At 39.6% G+C, this 19236-nt stretch overlaps 1 long non-coding RNA gene across 2 annotated transcripts in view; it reads left to right on the top strand.

Annotated features, from left to right (window-relative positions):
• Positions 1–18612, top strand: part of LOC147031420 (uncharacterized) — a 35733-nt gene extending 17121 nt beyond the window's left edge. For both annotated transcript variants that reach the window (XR_015053021.1, XR_015053020.1), the window contains one exon: positions 18422–18612. This is a non-coding gene — a long non-coding RNA (uncharacterized LOC147031420). The remainder of the gene's footprint in view (positions 1–18421) is intronic.
• Positions 18613–19236: the final 624 nt, after the last annotated feature.

Raw genomic sequence — 19236 nt, 5'->3', positions numbered from 1 at the left:
TAGATATCGTTTTTGGCCTGATCTCTCAACGATGAAGAATCACTCAGAAAATTCTCAGATCTGGATCCGGATTCGGATCTTCACCAAGATTAAGCATTGCTGTCCTTTGTGCCGGTCACCTACACACACACAAAAAATTTCAGAACAATTGCTACAAAACAACTGCCAAAAATCATGTGACAAACAATGCATTGTTTTATTTGTTTGAATCCGGAAACGAGAATTGTTTTATGACCATCGCTGAAGGATTCGGAGCAGGTATTGCATTTGCTTGGGTCCATTTGTTTTGGTCCATTTGCTTGGGTCCATTTGTTTGGGTCCATTTGTTTGGGTCCATTTGCTTGGGTCCATTTGCTTGGGTCCATTTGTTTGGGTCCATTTGCTTGGGTCCATTTGTTTGGGTCCATTTGCTTGGGTCCATTTGCTTGGGTCCATTTGTTTGGGTCCATTTGTTTGGGTCCATTTGTTTGTTTGTTACTTGGCAAATAATTATTTTTTTTGGACAAGTTTGTTGATCGCCTCTGTTTGTGTGTTTGTGTGTTTGTTTGTCTGTCTGCTCGCCTCCAGCACAAACCACTCAACTGATCGTTCTGAAATTTTCAGAGATTAATGTCACCCACCCTGTGACGGTCATGCATTGAAGTTTCGTAAAATTCGGTCGACGGAAAAGGTCTACAGAGGCCAATAGGCCAATTAGAGCCGAATTTTGTAAAATCCTCAAATTTTATCTGATTGACTTGAAATTTGAATAGGATTCGCATATCAGGTCAGTGAATTCAACCACCTATTACTTTTGAGGTTATCTTAGGTGAAAAGGTCAACATAGGCCATAAGGTCAACCCAAAATAGGCCAGATTTTTAAATTGTTTCTAAAATTGTCAATTTTCATCTGATTCACCAGAAATTTGAATTCCATTTGCACATGAGGTTGCTGAAATCAACCACCTATTAATTTCGAGGTCAACATAAGTAGGGTGAATATACTGATTCTGGCTCACTTTTCCCCATGTAAGTGAATGGGGGATTTTCAGCGATTCATATTTTTTTTGCCATAAAAATAAACCCCCTTTTTATCCCAAGGTATATTTATTTGTCTCCCCTTTTAACCTAGGGGCACTCTTTTCAAATAACCAATGCAATAAGATAACGATTTGTTCAAGTAGTAAAGTAGTAATGCGATTTGTTAAAGGTGATTCCAAAGAAATATCTGAAACATGTAAGCTGAGGGGCACTCTTTTTCAAATTACCAATGCATATTGTTTAGCTCACTCATTGAACCTATAAAGATTTGGTCATTCTCAAATTCCTTCAATAGTTCAATTTTCTTTGCACAATAATCCCCATCTAAAATATTTAAAAATAAAACATTTGAATCTTTATATTTTTTAAGATACCCCTTTTGTGCCATTACGAAATGACAAACTTCTGTTAATGCTCTTGTTTGGCCACCTCCTGAGCCACATATAATTTTGAGATTATAGTAAATTGGTTTTCCATTGTTGAATTGATAACCATCAAAGTTTTCAGTCCATTCAAGGATATTTTTTTTTCTTTACATCCTCTAACTTACTAGTTTTTAAATTGATTTGCTTATTTGTTTTATTTACCCTTGTTTTAGTTATTTTTTCAATAAGACTTATTTGATATTTTTCACATTCATTATGTTTTCCATTTATATACCAAGACTGAGATTTTCTCCACTCTTTAGTTTGACTAATACTTGGTTCGACCATTTATATATTGTGAAAAACGCGGCGGTAGTCCTTAAAAACTCAAACCCATCTGTGACGGGGTTTTGGCTATCTATATATTAATACTGAAGGACCAATTTTGTGCTCCTCCTAGCGGTCGCGTCACGTTTTTCTCGGTACTGTGACCTGGACTGAAAAAAACTTCATACCTGAAAGAGTGCATCGCACATAGTGGCAATAGTCAACTTTCAACTCTGAAGCAGAATAAACACTTTTCGTTGAGTCGGGGGCGAGGAGTGAAGAGGCGAGAGCGGGAGATGAAGAGGCGAGGGCGGGAGATGAAGAGACGGGGGCAGGGAGTGAAGAGGCGCGGGGCAAGGTAAGCAAATATTTGGGTGGGGGTAAGCAAATTGAAAGCAGGAGACGGGGGGGGAAATGGGGCAGGGGATGAGAGGGCGGGGGCCTGGGTGAATTAGGCGGGGTTGAGTGTGAGGGGTGGACAGGGGGCGGGGGCCCGTGGGCAAGTGAGGCAGGAAATCATGAGATGGGGCGGGGAGTGAAGAGGCGCTGGCGGGGCCAGGGTAATTACATTTTTAGGCGGAGGTAAGCAAATTGAAGGTGGGGGGGGGAATGGGGCAGGGGATGAGTAGGCGGGGGCAAGCACGCCCTGTCCAGGCCATGTCCCTCGAGTGTGGGTGAGCTGGTGAGGGTGGTTGAATGAACGGAATCCGTCTGTGACGGGGTTTCGGCTCGTCTAAAATAAATCTCTTATCATCAAAGGCTCCTAATGCCTTTTTATTTACTTCTTCACTATATATCTTATGTTTATAACTTCTTATTGTATTCATTTTCCTATATTCCTCTTTCTTATTCATCAAACAATTATAATAATTTCTAAAAGTTATTGATTTCTTTATTACATATTTTTTTATTCCCTTTAACCTCTTATCAATCTGATCACCATACATTTTCAGCATATGCCTTTGCTCTCAATCCAATAAACTCACTCATTACTTTTCCACCCAACTCATCCTTAAACTTACCAATAACCTTTTCATTCTTTTTTGAAAATAACTCACTCTTCTTACTAAAATTACTTGTATCATATACTCCAATATTTTTATTCATATCTTTAGAAACATCATCAGTTTTTATATCGAGGATAAAACTATCAGTGTCCATATACAACAATGAAACATTTTCACCATACTCTTTCTTTAAGCCATTATACAAATAATCATACATCAATATCTTTGATAAATCAAGAACTGCTCTTCCAATATAAATTGGTTTATCCATTACAATACTTTCCTTTTCCATATGAATAGCAGAAAAGTTCTCTGAAAAAACCTCTTCTCTCTTAAAACTTGGTTTATTTATCAATCAAGAAGCTTCTTTCCAGATGTTGCAAATCTAATGTTTTGCCTGTTTCTAACATTCTCCAATTTACTTTCCAAAGACAGCATTATTCATCAATTTATAGAATTCCCCTTCAAATTTTACTTTTGTATTTGTTCTCATATTTGCATTGAATTTAATATACTTTTTCATCCAAGGACTTTGTTTAAATTTTAAAACTCCATGAATTTTAGCTACTTTCAATCCTTCTCTCAAAAACTGTTTCAAGCTTCTCTGATGCAAAACATATCCCTCTTTATCATAGAATGTTATTAATAACTTTTCTGTTGATTTGCCTTTAATATTAAAACTTTTATGATAATCACTTAACCATTCTTTCTTTGGGGTTTCTTTCTCACATGCAAAAGGAAGGTCTTTATGCTTATTATGAAGATCACTCGGGTACCTCAAATCAACTTCAAAATAATAACCTTCTTCTTCCTCATTCAAATCCTCTGGAGAAGAAATAACAATATTCATCAAAGCCTTTTCATAATCCTTTTCTTCCACCCACTCTAATTTACCATAAGGCAGAGATTGAGACATTGGCCATCCATACAAATTATTAGCATCAAAATACATCAAATAATTACTATCTTTTTCACTATCATAATTTGGAAGATATTTATTATTTTCTTTAGCATATCTTTTTGAACATACTTGTGATATTCCACCTCTCTTAGACTTCTCAATCATCAAAAGCATATCTACATCACTGATTAAATCTATATCTTGTTTTGTCATTTTCAACATTGCACTCCAAGCTAAACCAGGAGCTGTGAAATAGTGGGCAGGATCTAATCCATAACAATTTTTATTATGACAGAGTGATCTAAAAGCTTCAAACACATCAGCTAACAATAAAACATGTTTTTAGATGCAAATCATGATATTCTCCAAGGTTCTTTATCTTAAATATTTTCCAAATTTCTTGTGCGTGTTTATATTCCTTATCACTTATCTCTTCTTCATAAAGGTTATTATAGAAACTTTCTTTTGAAGGAAGTTGTGTTTCTTGAAATCTCATAAATGAATCCATATAATCATAAGGATAAATTCCCTTGTAAGAATTTTCTCTGTAGTTTGAATTTCATTCCTTGTTTGAATTTCCTCTCTCGTTAGAATTCCCTCTTTAATCAGAATTTCATCTTTAATCAGAATTTCCTCTTTAGTTAGAATTTCATTCATTGTTTGAATTTTCTTTATAATTAGAATTTCATTTTCAGTTAGAATTTCTTCATTAATTTCCTCATTAATTAGAATTTCCTCTTTACTTTGAATTCTCTCTTTAATCTGAATTTCCTCTTTAGTTAGAATTTCCTCTTTTGCAAAGAATGAATTAAGATTTGGAAAAGACCCCATGGAGCTTAGATTTGATGCAGGGTAGGCTGGTGGTGTTCCCATAAACTTGTAAGAATCTAGAAACCCAATACGAGTTAAAGGTTTTGTGAATATCATTTTTGTAAATGAAATATACTTTTGACTGTGCTTGTTATGGCAGAAATATTACCTGGTGTTTTTGAAAGTTCATTTATAAATAGATGTGTTTCATAGTTGGCGCTGTTGTGAAGAAAGACTGGAATAAAAGAAGGAAATTTATAATAAAGATTACAACAGGAATGAGCGGGACCTCTATATTTACCAGTAAGATGACAATGATCCCTAACTTTAGACTCCTCAATTTCCTCCTCACAAATATGAAAGATATTGTTCTTTCGAAATTCTAATTTTTCTTCTTCAGTGAATTTCATCGGTTCATTTGTTTCTTTCATTAATTTAGTTAGTCTTATACAATCCTTTTCTAATTGCTTCACAAACTCTTGTTTTTTTTTGTTTTGTTTTTTTTTCACTATAATGTTCAAGTTTATTATACTTTTCTCCAACAGATGATTTGATATAATAACAGAAACCACAAGGAATATGTTTTTGATATTTATTTGTATATGATTCTTTTGGATTAGGAGAAGCAGTATTTATCTTTTTTAGGATACATTCAAAATCAGCGTATATCACAAATGGGTGCATGATAGATTTATTCTAATCTTCAAAATAAATCTTTTCACCAGGTTTAGGCATTGTAATTACAGCTGATTTATGATTACTACAATATTTTGAATGTTGCTCTAATTGTTCTTTTGTATGAAATGAATTAAGACATCGCTTTCAAGGATATATTTTGTTTGCTGTTCTGAATACCTGAGAAGAGATTAATCTTGATAAATTATTGATGTATGTATAATGTGAATTCTTTCCAACACTAAAATATAAAAGATCAATGTGTGTTACTTCATTTTTATAGTTGTTTGAAATTTTTTTATATTTGAACTTTGTTTGTATCCGTTAATCCATATACATTAATCGAAAGATTATTCTTTTTCTCAAATTTAGGAATATCTGTTCGTGGCATTGGGAATTTAAAATCTTTAATGTCCAAGGTATTCTCATATTTCATATATTGTTTTACTCTTTCTGAATTACAATTTGGTGGATGTAAGTGAGCAAGAACAGACCAGAGAAAACATTTATTATCATTGTTCTTAATATTAACAACTGCCTTCTTTAGTTTTATTTCTTTTGGTAATTCAATATAAGAAGAAGCTTTAAGAGGGTTTGATTTTGGAATGTGTATTTCTAAAAAGATGATTTTAAAGATATTAAATCCACTTCCTACCACTGTATTATCAACATCCTCCTCTTGTCTTGATAGTTCTTCAGAAACCCCACGATTCAAAAAATCTTGAAATGATGTTATAAAATGAAGATCTGTTCTCATATAAGGAGTTTGTTCTTCATCTTGTCTTTTCATATTCATTTTCACTCCCATATAAAAATTTAAAGTTTTCATTTCTTTTAATGTCTTTTTAATAACTTTTTCAACATCAGGCTTCACTATTTCAATTGATTCGGCTATTGATGATGGACCGGGTTCTCCAAATTGAAAAATCCTTATTTTTATATGCCCTTTAAATGCCCCATCAGTGTTTTCAATAAAAGTCTCCCTTTACTTTAAACTCATTTTTCTGTTTTTTTTTTGTGATTGAAGGTGATTCTTATATCTACTCTTCAAAACATCCATTGAGCAGATATCATAATGTTTTCTTTCTAACTCAACAGGAGATATTTGATGAAATAGATTAAATGTGCGTTTGTTGGTTCGAAGGTGTTTTTTATAATGTTTATATTTGTGATTACAAACATCGCAGTACGTTGTATTCACCATATTTACATAATAAAACTTTGCTTAAACTTAAATTTTCTTGATGAAAATTTCGTTTAATTTATAGGTGAATCTGTGCTTAAAACCATTTTATCCTCCAACTTTTTTCACTGAATAAATACAATGTTTCAAGACACAAAAGACAAGTTTCAATCAATCTCTTCATTTGTAAAAGATACTGAGAAATATGTCAAGGATGTAAAATTGAACAAAGATAAATATAACAACTATTGGATAAAAACAATTATGGTGGATAAGATGAGTTCTTCAATTTCCTTCAGTGGAAGGGCTTTTAGTATACCTGGAAGAACATCAATTAAAGTATCTCTAACAAAAGTTTCTCCTCTCCTTCTGGCAATATATTCAAAACTAGAAAAAACAATGAAACAAGAAAAAGTATCAAAAAAGAAAAACCTTATGGATGAAGCTTTAGAAAGAAAAGACAAGACCATCTGTAATATGCAAGGAGAAATTAGTATTTTTTTCAACAACCCTAAAGATGTAAATCCTGATGAAATAAAGGATGTTAGTATATCAGGTGAAATGACACTTCGTTCAATAGTAGTTAAGGATCATTTTAAAATTACCTTTAATATAAAAAATGTTGTAGTTGAATCTGGTAATGAAAAAAAGTATATAGATATTGTTGCGAATTCGCGCCCGCCGGCGTGCGATCGGCCACATGACTCGAATCGCGACGCGTCGCCCACCGGAACGGACAATTCAGTCGTGACCCTCCGGTAACTACCGCCAGGAGCCAGTCACGGGTGGGTGTTTAACCTCATCACAACTCAGTCCGCATTCTACCTGCGCAAAATAGGGTCCGATCGCCGAATGGTCGATTTACCTAAGTACTCGCGCGAGTAGCGTACCGAGGAGTTGTACCACGCCACAGGTCGACTCCGGACACGAACTGCTTAAGCGGCTCGTTCCGTACTACAGGGATAACCAAGCGGAGTTATTGTCGACCTTGACAGTTCAGATTATTTACCGGGCGTTTTAAACCCACTATCAATCCCTTACGTGATGCAAGATGGAGATTCAATAAAAGGAAGGAGACGAAGCAAAGCGGGAAACAGTTCAACAAGCAAGCACTTTATTACACACGCACAGACAAGCACGTATTCACAGCCATACAGTTTTCATGCAGTCAAAGAAAGAACAAAAGCAAGAACGAAAGCAAGAACTACAACCGAATATGACTTGCACGGGCACACTTACACAGTTCTACTTTTCCAGACTGGCGCCACACACACACATACACCAAAAGAAAAGAAAAGTAGTGACTTCCCTGCGCGCGTTGAGTCCTCCTCCCGCGACCTCAGCTCCCAGCTCCTCCGGCGTGGTTTGTGAGCTCGTGCTTCGCGCCGGCACGGGTTGGCTGCTTAACGCCACGAACAGGGTTTCCGGCGCTATCTCAGCGCGGATAAAGGGAGGAAACCGTTGATGCTCGGGGTCGGGAGAGGGGAATGGCAGACGCTACGTCCCGCCAGCGGGGTCTCGGGACTGCACCGACAGAAGACCTTGGCACCGACAGAAGACCAGACCAGACCACCAGGCGAGACGAGCCAAGACGAATGACGAGACCACCTCCAGGACGAAGAGAAGAGTGAACCACCCTGTGTGCGCGCCTTTGTTGACCGAGGGAGGGGCATGTATGCAAATTCCCGGATCAAAATGCATTTGGAGGCGGGGCCACGCCACCCCTTGGTCAGCCATTGGTCGGGCAAAAAGGGGGCGTGATCCTCTTTTGATCCGCATTTCTGCCCAAACGGAATTCACATACACGCGCTTGGAGGCGGGGTCAAGCCACCCCATGCTCGCCCATTGGACGGAGGAAAAGGGGGCGTGAAGCATTCCTGATCCGAATTTCTCCCTGAGAGGAATGCATTCGTACCCGCGGCTCGACGCATGCGGAATCAATTTCCGAACGGGCCCTGGACAGCACGACGTTTGGTGTTGACTGGTGGTGTGGTGGATGGTTGTAGAAGGAGATAGGCAAAGGTGGTGGGGGGTTTGCTGTGGTGGTTTGGTGGTTGGCGGGCGTCGTTTGGGAATGGCGGTGAAGCGATCTTTGCGGGATGGAGTTGTGGAGGTAAAGAGGCAAGGGTGGTGGTGTTTTGAGTTGTTGGTGGCTTAATGGTCCAAAATAACAATAGAGAAAGAAAAATGGCTAACTCAAAGCGTCGCAGCCCGGATGAATCACACATTGTCCCTCTAAACAACGGGTGTGGGCTAACGACACATGAACTTATCGATATATCTCACCTGAGGACCCTTTATGGTGTATTGCGAATTTCCACAGCCGTAACACTACCCCCCTCCCCTTTTTACAGACTCGTCCCGAGTCGTCAAATTCTCGTGCACCATCATGTTTAGTTCTCCCCTAGTACGTTTTACCTTCGGATCCCTGAGTGAGACATTCATGGTATTCGTGTCCCCAAAATAAATAACCTGAGGGCTGAGTAACTAACTAACAAACCCACTCATACGGACAACTTAAATAAAATTGCCGGCGCTAAGACACACATGCTGGGGGAGCACTCATTTGTACAGTACATCTTAACACCTTACAGATCTTACACTAAACCATGGCCCAGGATCAATGGACTCTGCAAAGAGAAAAGCAGTTAGCAGGGAGCCAGGCTGCTCGCACGCAGTCTCTGGCTCATGCAATGCAGGTGACAGGGCACGTGGCCGGCTGCTCACATGCAGTCCAAGGCCTTCCCCTCGGAAATGAACGCAGTGAACCACAACGGTGCATGGGCTGCACAAACGCAGTCTCCGTGCCAGCTCAAGTGGCACACGCAATGAGCACAACGGATGGATGGATGGATGGTTGAATGGATGAATGGATGGACGCAAACACGGTGCACGGCCGCCACTGCAGGCCCGTGTTGTAGCTGCCAACAGGGCAGTCCTTGCAAATCACGACGATCCCGGCGCACATGGTAATGAACAGGGGGGGGGGGGGTTGGCAAATCAAACCAGAACGTGGGCTGGTGAACCTGGGCAGTACGCATGGCATGGAATAGGTGGTCAGGCAAACACAGCTTGCAGAACAAGGCCGCTGCAGGCAAATACAGCCGGCAGACGATCCGGCCGGTACAGACCTCGCAGCAAAACAACAGCTGCCGATGAAGTTGGCCAGCCTTTGTCTTTCAGTGGAGGTTGGTGGAGGGAGTGCGGTAGCGCTGGCCACTCGGAAGGCGGGCTCGGATCTACCCTACTGTCTCCCTCCCAACCTATCGCCTTTGCCTGTCTCTGTCCATACCCACCCCCTTAATTTGTAAACCCCAATTTAGCCCCAACTTATTTTTTTTTGTTTGAATGTTAATCTTTATTTCCCCACTACTATAACTCGCCCCCTAACCCCCTTTATCGTCTTTGTTCGGCTAACCTATCATCTACTAGCCTACTCCCAACCCCTACGTTCCCTACCTGGAGGGGAATAAGGGAGAGCTCGCATCCTGTGTCGAGGCCCAACTCAAGCCTCAAGATGGGCCTCAAAACCCCAGATTTCAGCGATCTTAACCCAAAGTGGGTGCAGCGGTCCACAACGAGAGCGAAGGGATGGATGGTGCGGAGGGGTACACTTCCTAATCTACCCGAGCCATTAACTCTTAAACTACCCCGGGGCTTTCAACAAGCGCCTCTCGCTTAATCTCTTGGTTCTACCAACCCAGATTCCTGTCGCCTGTGTTGGTGTCCTCACAAATTCCGGGCCATGTCCTCCAATTTTCTTCTCGTGCCCTCACACGGTTTCGTGGCTGGGATGCGTGGCTCCCTTGGCAGGCACTACCCTCTGCCGATTCTCCAGCTATGGCACCCCCAGGCACTACACTGCCTCCGAGCCTACCAGCTCCCTAAACACCGGGGAGTGCCCTCTCTGGCGACTCCCCTGAAATGCTCACGTGGCAGGCTGGCGCCCCGGGCCCCTTCCCTGGGTGCCCGTGCCCAATGCACTGCCCACGTGGCTAATGGCGCCCCCGCATCATGCGGGCGCACCAGTGCCCACTACACTATCCCAGCCCCCCAAGGGCCCTTGGCCTATCGCGGCCGACTAGCCCGGTGCCCGGGGTACCCACTCAACGATACTCACCTTCCGCAGCCACGCTCCCAGCCCGTCAACAGGGCTCCTGCACCCCTCCAAAACAGGTTTCGAGCCTACTTCCCCACCAACAGCAAAACGACCTCCATTTTTCAATTTAACTAACCCAGCTAACTCACTCTACACTGACCCCGGGGGCCCTTGGGCGGGAGTCACTCCTCCCCCCAATCACTCATTGCACCATGCATTCCACAATCACTCCAATCACTCAGACCTGCTGGCCTCACTCACTCATCAAGTCTCGGCCTCACTCACTCATCAAGTCTCCACCTCACTACTCTTCAACACTCCATTGCTGAACTCAGCCAGCCTGCTCACTACATCCCCTAACTAACTCGTGCTCCCACGTCGTCCCTTTCACTACAGCACGTTCCATTTAATACTACGTAGCTAAGCTACGTCCCCTCTACACATCCAAAGTCTGTCTCTGTCGCCAAATAATCCCATAAATACATTTCCCAACTTAAATCTCACCTACAATCCCTCTACCTAATCCATTCCACGGACTCCATGAGGACTTACCCCTGCCCCATGAAGTCGGTCGAACTAAGCGAACCCTTCCCCCGAGATAGTGCCATCCTGTGCCCTGGGCAGGGGGGGGTCTTCCACCCCTTGCCCGGGAATCCTATTCACCCGAAGCGAGGCTTGCTTTTTTTTTCTTATGCGCACACCAGCGCGGCAACTCGCAACCTGCGCACTACTACGTGACGTCATGCAGCTGCACGTGTACCTCGTCCCTCTTGGACGTACCATCCGGCAGGGATTCACCCTCCTGCCGGATTCCAACCAGACGTGCAGCCATGACGCCACTCTGCGCATTTAAAAAAAAAACAAGCCCCGCGTTTCGAGGGGTTCCCCACGCGAATGCATGTGCTCTGCCCATTGGAGCTTCACACACCCGCCCGCGTGGAGAACCCATCCGGTCCAAATCCGTAATCCTGCCTAACCTTTGTCCGTCCGCGGGATCGGCAACATCCACCGCTGGCGTTTCCGGACCGGGTTTCACTCCCGCAAGCACGCAAGTGGCGGCCTCGTGCGCTGCCCGGCACGAACCTCGCGCTCACTGCTGGGTAAACCCAGCGCGGTTCCCAAAACAGCTACGGCCGCTACGCGGCCTCTGTCCCTCTGTCGCCGTCTTCATCACCATTAGACCCACGCACACCTGCGTGTGATGACGCTCACACACCATTGCATTACACTCACACCGGGAGACGTGGCTGCGTGCTCCCGCATGCCGACCGTCATCGCCCCCACACACAGCGACCTCACACACGCTGTCTCCCTTGCACTCGGCCGTTCACGCATGCATGCCATTTCCCTCGCACACGTGGCTCCACTCACACACGGCCTTCCACTTGCACAGGGGGTTTCACTCATACCCGGGGCCTCTGTCACACACACCCCTTTACTCACGCACGGCATGCTGGGAAGCACGCACTCCGGCACACTTGCCACCACACCACTCACACACGGGGTTGCACTCACACCTTTCACCACACACACAGGGACAATCACACTGGGGATTAGTGCCACCACAAGGGGTTCTTGGTCCAAAATCCAATATGGCCGCTGTCGGCCAATTTGAAAAAATATTCTAATTTTTTTTTTTTGCATTTCTACATGTTTTAAGTGATTTCCAACCCCCCCCCCCCCCAAAAAAAAAGAAATTGTTAGAGAAAAATTTTTTTTGCAACTTTCTTTTCAACAAAATTTAGATTTCTTTTTTTTTGCATTTCTACATGTTTTAATTGATTTCCAACCCCCCCCCCCAAAAAAAAATTGTTGGAGAAAATAAAATTTGCAAATATTTTTTCAACAAAATTTCGATTTTTTTTTTTTTGCATTTCTACATGTTATAAGTGATTTCCAACAAAAAAAAACATGCCAAAATTATTATTGCGGCTGATTTTGGAACTTCAGGTGGATATACCCACGTTAAATCAATTTCTGTCTCAAGGAATCTAGTTATGACGAATGAATTGAGTATGTAAAAGTTAAAAGTAAAAGGGAAGTTGCAAATTATAACTCTGTGAGCACTGTTGACGTCAAATTGAATGAATAGGCTATCAGGTTCACTTGATTGACCAAGCAGTATTGGCGGCAGAGGTTTTGCGCTCTACCGAGTGCTCCCCCTCTAGTTGGATTTTATGACCACGATAAAGTTCTGTATGGTCTTAAAATTAGATTTCAACTGCAAAGGAATGATAATGAAAATAGATTACTTTTTGGTGTTGCTAGTGCTTTTGGTGATCAGAATAAATTTGAAATTGATGAAATGAGTTGGTATCTTAGTGAATGTACTCCTAATCTTAAAACAGAAGAGATGTTGAATAGAAGACTTAACCCAAAGAAACCACTCAGTGTATCATACCTCAAAGGAAGATGTCAACACGTTAAACTAAACCAAACCACTTACATGTGGAATTTTGGTGTTCTTGAAGGAAAGCCACGATATCTGTGGATCATTTTTTTAAAACCAGATGGTGTTACTGCGACTGATAAGAATAATGCATTGAGTGATAATTCTAAGGTGAAACAACTTCGTGTTTCTCTGGATGGAACATTTTATCCACGAGATAGATTGGAAATTAATTGTAAAAAAATGATTATGCTGAAGCATACAAGTCTTACCAAAAGGTGTGTGAAAGTAATGGAAATAAAGAACCTATTTTGGATATGACAGCATTTAAAAGTTTGTATGCAATCTATGCATTTGACCTGAGTGCTCAAAAGGAAACTATAAAGTCAAATCGAGTGGATACTTCCCTATCCATTGAAAGAGGAGAGAGTGAAGAAGTTGATACATATTGTTTGCTTTTGGAAGAAACAGAATTGCAGATTAATACAGATAATGGTGTTATGATTAGTCTCACATAATTTTTTGTGAAATAAATGAGTGGCAAAGTACCAACTGGGGTATATGTCCATCAAATCAATCTTCATAAAATATCATCTTGTGTTCAAAATCAATAGCCTTGTACAATTAAGGTTAATACAATTCAGAGAAAAGGAGCCATAAGAATTGATGTTTTGCTCACAAGAGAACAGGTTACAATCTTGAACGATACTGGCTCACTTAAAATTAAAATGACAAAACCAATGTTGAAAAAATATTCAATAAGAGAGACGAGTGGAGGATTTCTCCCATTTCTAATTCCTTTATTTGCTGGTTTAAGTGCGGTTGGAGCATTGATGGGTGTTATTTCAACAGCGGTGAAAACTGCCAACAAAAGGAAGGCTCAACTCCGGGCTCAAAAAGAATTGGAAAGACATAACAAAGGGTTGGAGAAATAAATTAGTGGAAGTGGTGTAATTGTAGATTTTGCTGAAAAGCTTGAAGGTCTGCTTGATAAAGCGAGATTGTTAGTTGGAGATATGCTTTCTTCTATCGCACAAGCAGGTGTAAAATTAACTAAAAGAGGTGATGGGTTATATCTTTCTAATAAATAAATGAGCATTGATGAGTGGTTTAAAAAATTTGGAAAGAATACAACATCAAATTTACAACTTGTCAAATATTGTAAGAAATAAAAAATTCATAATGTGGTTATTTGTATGAGAGATGAATTAACAAATGTGCCTAAACATACAAAGAATATTATTATGAACTTCGAAGATAATAATGGGAACGGTTCTCATTGGGTTTGTATTTTTAATAGTTAAGACAAATATTATTTTGATAGTTTTGGTCTTCCACCACCTGTTGAAGTCATAAAATTCTTACAGAATGATGTTTATCAAACATTTCAAGTCCAAGAATTAAATTCCAAGTGTTGTGGTCAATTATGTCTCTATGTGTTATTTCAACTCAACAAAAATAAAAATTTTTATGACATTATTTTTAATCTAATATAAATGACATGTTGGTAAAGATGGTTCTATCTTTGGTTTATCCCAAGAACTGGATATTGATTTATCAAATTATTACACAAAGGCACAGGCTGAACGACATAAATATAATATAACCAAAAATATTAATATGAAAAATGCTTATAAATTAAAAAATGATCCAAGCCCGACTGACGCGAATGACTTGGTGAGATTAAGCGATTTATCACAATATATATCCTTAAATAAAACGGCCGTGTATTCCAAAGATACAGAAGTGTTGATTTTATCTCCAGGTCATACAGAATTCACAGTTCGAATTAAAATAAATTTTTATAAAGAAGGGCGTATCGTTTGTATGAGAATAGAACAATGGGGGTATGATATGAATGATTTAGGGTATAATTGGTCATTTAAAATTGACCTAGAAGACCTGGAACAATTAAATCAGTCTCATAAGGAAGAATATTATCCACTTGGTATAGAGAATGAGTTTTGTGGAGCCACGATTAGTAAGCAACAAATAAAATAATTTAATAAGGGTAAATATAATAATGGTTTTGCACTCGTTTATATCATGAAAACAGAAAAAAACAGGATTATATATAAGTACGAGCCTCGACAAGGTATACAAAAAAAAAATTAAAAAAAAGTAGGGAAATACAAAATGATTTTTCTATGGGAAGATGGGGAGGTGTTTCGTGTCATAATATTATTCTTACATATATTTCTAATACATAAATGGCAGCAAGAAGGCTTCAAGAAAATTATATTTTCTGTGTCCAAGCAGACCTTCAAGAAAAGGGTATTCGGTATTTTAATAAATATGTTCTACAACATAAGAATGAGGTATTTTCAATAAAACATTGGCATTATGCTGATGTTGATAGACCAACAACTTTGGATTTAATTAGAATGTTAAATAATGAAAAAATTATAAAGTTAAGAAAATGTAAAGCTCTTTTAGAAATTCAAAATTAATTTTATTGGTTTCCTGTTGTAAAAAAATTATTTTGGATACAGAAATAACAAGAAATCCCGAGGAATATATGTATGATATTCTATGGGGTGTAAGTGATTCAAGGATAGTAAGGGACGAGGAAGGAGTTAAAGAGAGAGAAGAGGAGGACAAGGAGGAGAGAGGGAAGGAGGAAAAAGAGGAGAGGGAAAAGAGAGAGAAGGAGGAGAGGGAGGAAAGAGAGAAGGAGGAGAGGGAGAAGAGAGAGAAGGAGGAAAGAGAGAAGAGAGAGAAGGAGGAGAGGGAGGAAAGAGCGAGAATGAATAAATATGAAAATATGGAAACCAGTGAGATTAAAAAATGATTGGGGGTATTACAGAAAATAACTCAACCCACCGAGGAGGAAAACAAAGAATTGACAAGTCTATTAGCAATATTTTCGACAATACTGTTTTCAAGGATAAGATATCGACTTTAATTAAAGTTTTTCATTTTTTTCTTAAATAAATGGAGGAGAGAGTAAAGACGTTTCTAAGGATTCTTTATGTTTTAAAAATTAAGATTCAAATGTGCATGTTGGAAACTAAAAAGGTTTTCACACTCTGTAGGAATTTTTCTCATAAATATATGAGTTATTGTCTGAAATGTAAAAAGAAAACTCGTACGAAAAATATTTCATATTTTAAAAGTAAAAATAACAGGGTTATACAAAAAGGTATATGTTCGGTGTGTGGTTCAAAAAAAAAATCAATTTATCTCCAAACACAAACGAGGAAGAGATATACAAAAGTTTTTATCAGGCAGTAAATTTACAACTACTGGAATACCAGGGGAATTACTTCTACCAGGGTATTCTTTCTGTGGTCCAGGCACAAACTTGGATAAAAGATTAGATGAGGCAGACAATCCTAAATCATGGAGTAAGCCCATCAATAGGGTTGATGAAGTGTGCATGAGACATGATATTGATTATGGGAATACCACAACTTTGGAAGAAAAGCATGAAGCCGATAGAGAAATGTTGTATAATTTGTCTCTGATACAAAATCCAACCTTGAGAGAAAAAGTTGATCGGTTCATCGTGAAGAAGATAATCAGTGCTAAATTGAAATTTGGACTTGGAAATTCAAAAAACTTATAGGCTCTAATGATGTCATTAAGATTGAAGAGCAATTAGCTGATGAATTACATAAACCAATATTCACAAAGTTTCAGAGAAGGAAGGTTTATTCCAAGGAAGTTGATTATATCTGGTCTTCTGATTTGATTGAACTCAATAATGATAAGGGGTACAAGTATGCTTTAACCGTTATTGATTTGAGGATTAGATACGCATGGGTTGTCCCTTTAAAAAACAAAACAGGTAATACTCTTATGTTGGCCTTTCAACAGATATTTAATAAAAGTAAGAGAAAACCTAAAAAATTGTGGACTGATGAGGGTGGAGAGTTTTATCACAAGACATTTATGAATTTTCTAAAAAATAACAGCATTACATTATACAGTACCTTTAATGAAGGAAAGGCCGTTGGGTGTTATTGAACGTTTTAATCGTACCTTCAAAGAGAGACTATATAAAAAAATTCACACAACTTGGTTCACAACAATGGTCATCTTTTATTCAGGATATTGTGGAAAAGTATAATGACACGATTCACACGTCAACGAATCTGAAACCATCAGAAACATTTACAAAATTAAAATATGAAAAAGAGATTAATGTCAGAAAATCTAAGTTCAAAGCTGGTGATATCGTAGGAATATATAGGTGGAAATCTCATTTTGAAAAAGGTTATATTAAACGATGGACGAACGAACTTTTTAAAATTGTTGATGTAATAGATACGGTTCCTTGGACTTATAAGATATATGATTTAGAAGGGAAGAGATTTTAGGTTCATTTTATTCACAGGAATTACAAAAGACAAAACTAAGCAGATAATACCCATGGGAGCAATGGGTTGGCGCTTCACTCCCTCCTACTATACACCATTGTGGAACACTCGAGCGCCAAGTCCGAGGTGTATAACAGTATATAATGTGTGTCAAGGGGGGATGTTCTTTGGTCTGTGAACCCAAAACACAGAATCCTCAATCCTTGGAAATGTTTTCAAAACCATAACATTCTAGAATTTTCTAGTGATTTCTTTGTGAGTCAGAGATGAACTTGAAATGATGTAAGAGTAGGCGGGGCTTAGCAAAAGTGGGTGGGGCTTAGGGAAAGTGGGCGTGGCTTTTCAAATACCTCATGAAATGAGGGTGGGAATTAGGAAAAGTGGGCGGGGCTTCGGGAAAGTGGGCGGGGTTTATGAAAAGTGGGCGTGGCTTACACAAAAAATAATCTGAGGCTCAGGAGGTGGTCAAACAAGAGCATTAAGAGAAGTTTATCATTTCGTAATGGCACAAAAGGGGTATCTTAAAAAATATAAAGATTCAAATGTTTTATTTTTAAATATTTTAGATGGGGATTATTGTGCAAAGAAAATTGAACTATTGAAGGAATTTGAGAATGAACAAATCTTTATAGGTTCAATGAGTGAGCTAAACAATATGCATTGGTTATTTGAAAAAGAGTGTCCCAAGGCTTACATGTTTCAGATATTTCTTTAGAATCACCTTTAACAAATCACATTACTACTTTACTACTTGAACAAATCTTTAAATATCTTATTGCATTGGTTTTTTGAAAAGAGTGCCCCTCGGTTAAAAGGGGAGACAAATAAATATAACTTGGGATAAAAAGGGGGTTTATTTTTAGGGGAAAAATATGAATCGCTGAAAATCCCCCATTCACTTACATGGGGAAAAGTGAGCCAGAATCAGTGTATCCACCCTACTAACATCGGCCAAGTTTTTTTTTAAATCCTCAATATTCATCCGATGGACTTGAAATTTAAAGAGCATTTGCATATCAGGTCACCAAATTCAACCACCTATTTATTTTGAGGTCAACAAAGACCAAAAGGTCAACATAGGCCAAGTTTCTAAAATCCTCAATTTTAATCCAATTACCTTGAAATTTGAAGAGCATTTGCATATCAGGTCATTGAAATCAACTACCTACTAATTTTGAGATAAACAGAGACCAAAAGGCCAATTTGGGCCAAATATTCTAAAATCCTCAATTTTCATACGATTGACTTGAAATTTGAAGAGCATTTTCATGTCAGGTCGCTGAATTCAACTACCAATTAATTTTATTGTCAAAATGTCAACAGGTCAGGTCAGATATGGGAGCATGCGCCAGAGCAGCGCGTCGCTGCGTCCACTTTCTGCCGGTACTCCAGGGGCCTCCATCTGGCCATCCCCCAGGCAGATGCCTGGCCCATCCGAATCTCCTTGAGATGCCGATCAACCTGCTGCAACCACAAGGCACGTGGTCAGCCCATCGGGGGCTGACCTCCCCCCCCCCAAAAAACATAGGTATTTCCTTTCTTCTCCCAAACTACACACACACACACACACACACACACACACACACACACACACACACACACACACACACACACACACACACACACACACACACACACACACACACACACTTTTGTTGAAACTTGACCACAACCTTCATCACCTGTGATGCACCAAAGTTTATTCATGGCATTAAAAAAAATCAGTGTCGAAGGGGGTGTGTAGGGTGTTTGAGTGACTGTTGCTCCTGATCCAGGTGAGCTTCAAGACAGCTCGGTCCTATTTTTCTGAATGCTTCTCCACTTTCTCTCCTCCGACTTCGACCTCTTCTCTCAGCTATTGGAGACTTGAATGCCATGCATGCTGTTTAATCAGTCCTCACTCCTTTTCAGTGCAGTTGACGCCATTCAAGTCAATGATGACCCAATCAACCAACCTACACAAATGATTCACCAATCCCATTTTGTGTTTTATCTGCAGGCACTGAAGCTCATCAAAATGAGGATATGTCACAGTCCTTCGGGTACATAAATATGGGCTAGCCCTTTAACCTTCGGATGGAATATTAAGCCAACTGTCTCGTCTGCGAGCATTTGCTTGTGCATGTTAATCTTCCCAC

Source organism: Eptatretus burgeri, chromosome 2 (assembly GCF_056783735.1).
Source record: "Eptatretus burgeri isolate ZD-2024b chromosome 2, Ebu_testis_v1, whole genome shotgun sequence".
NCBI lineage: Eukaryota > Metazoa > Chordata > Myxini > Myxiniformes > Myxinidae > Eptatretus > Eptatretus burgeri.
The sequence above is the reverse complement of the archived record's forward strand: the minus strand, read 5'-3'. Positions and strand labels throughout refer to the sequence as shown.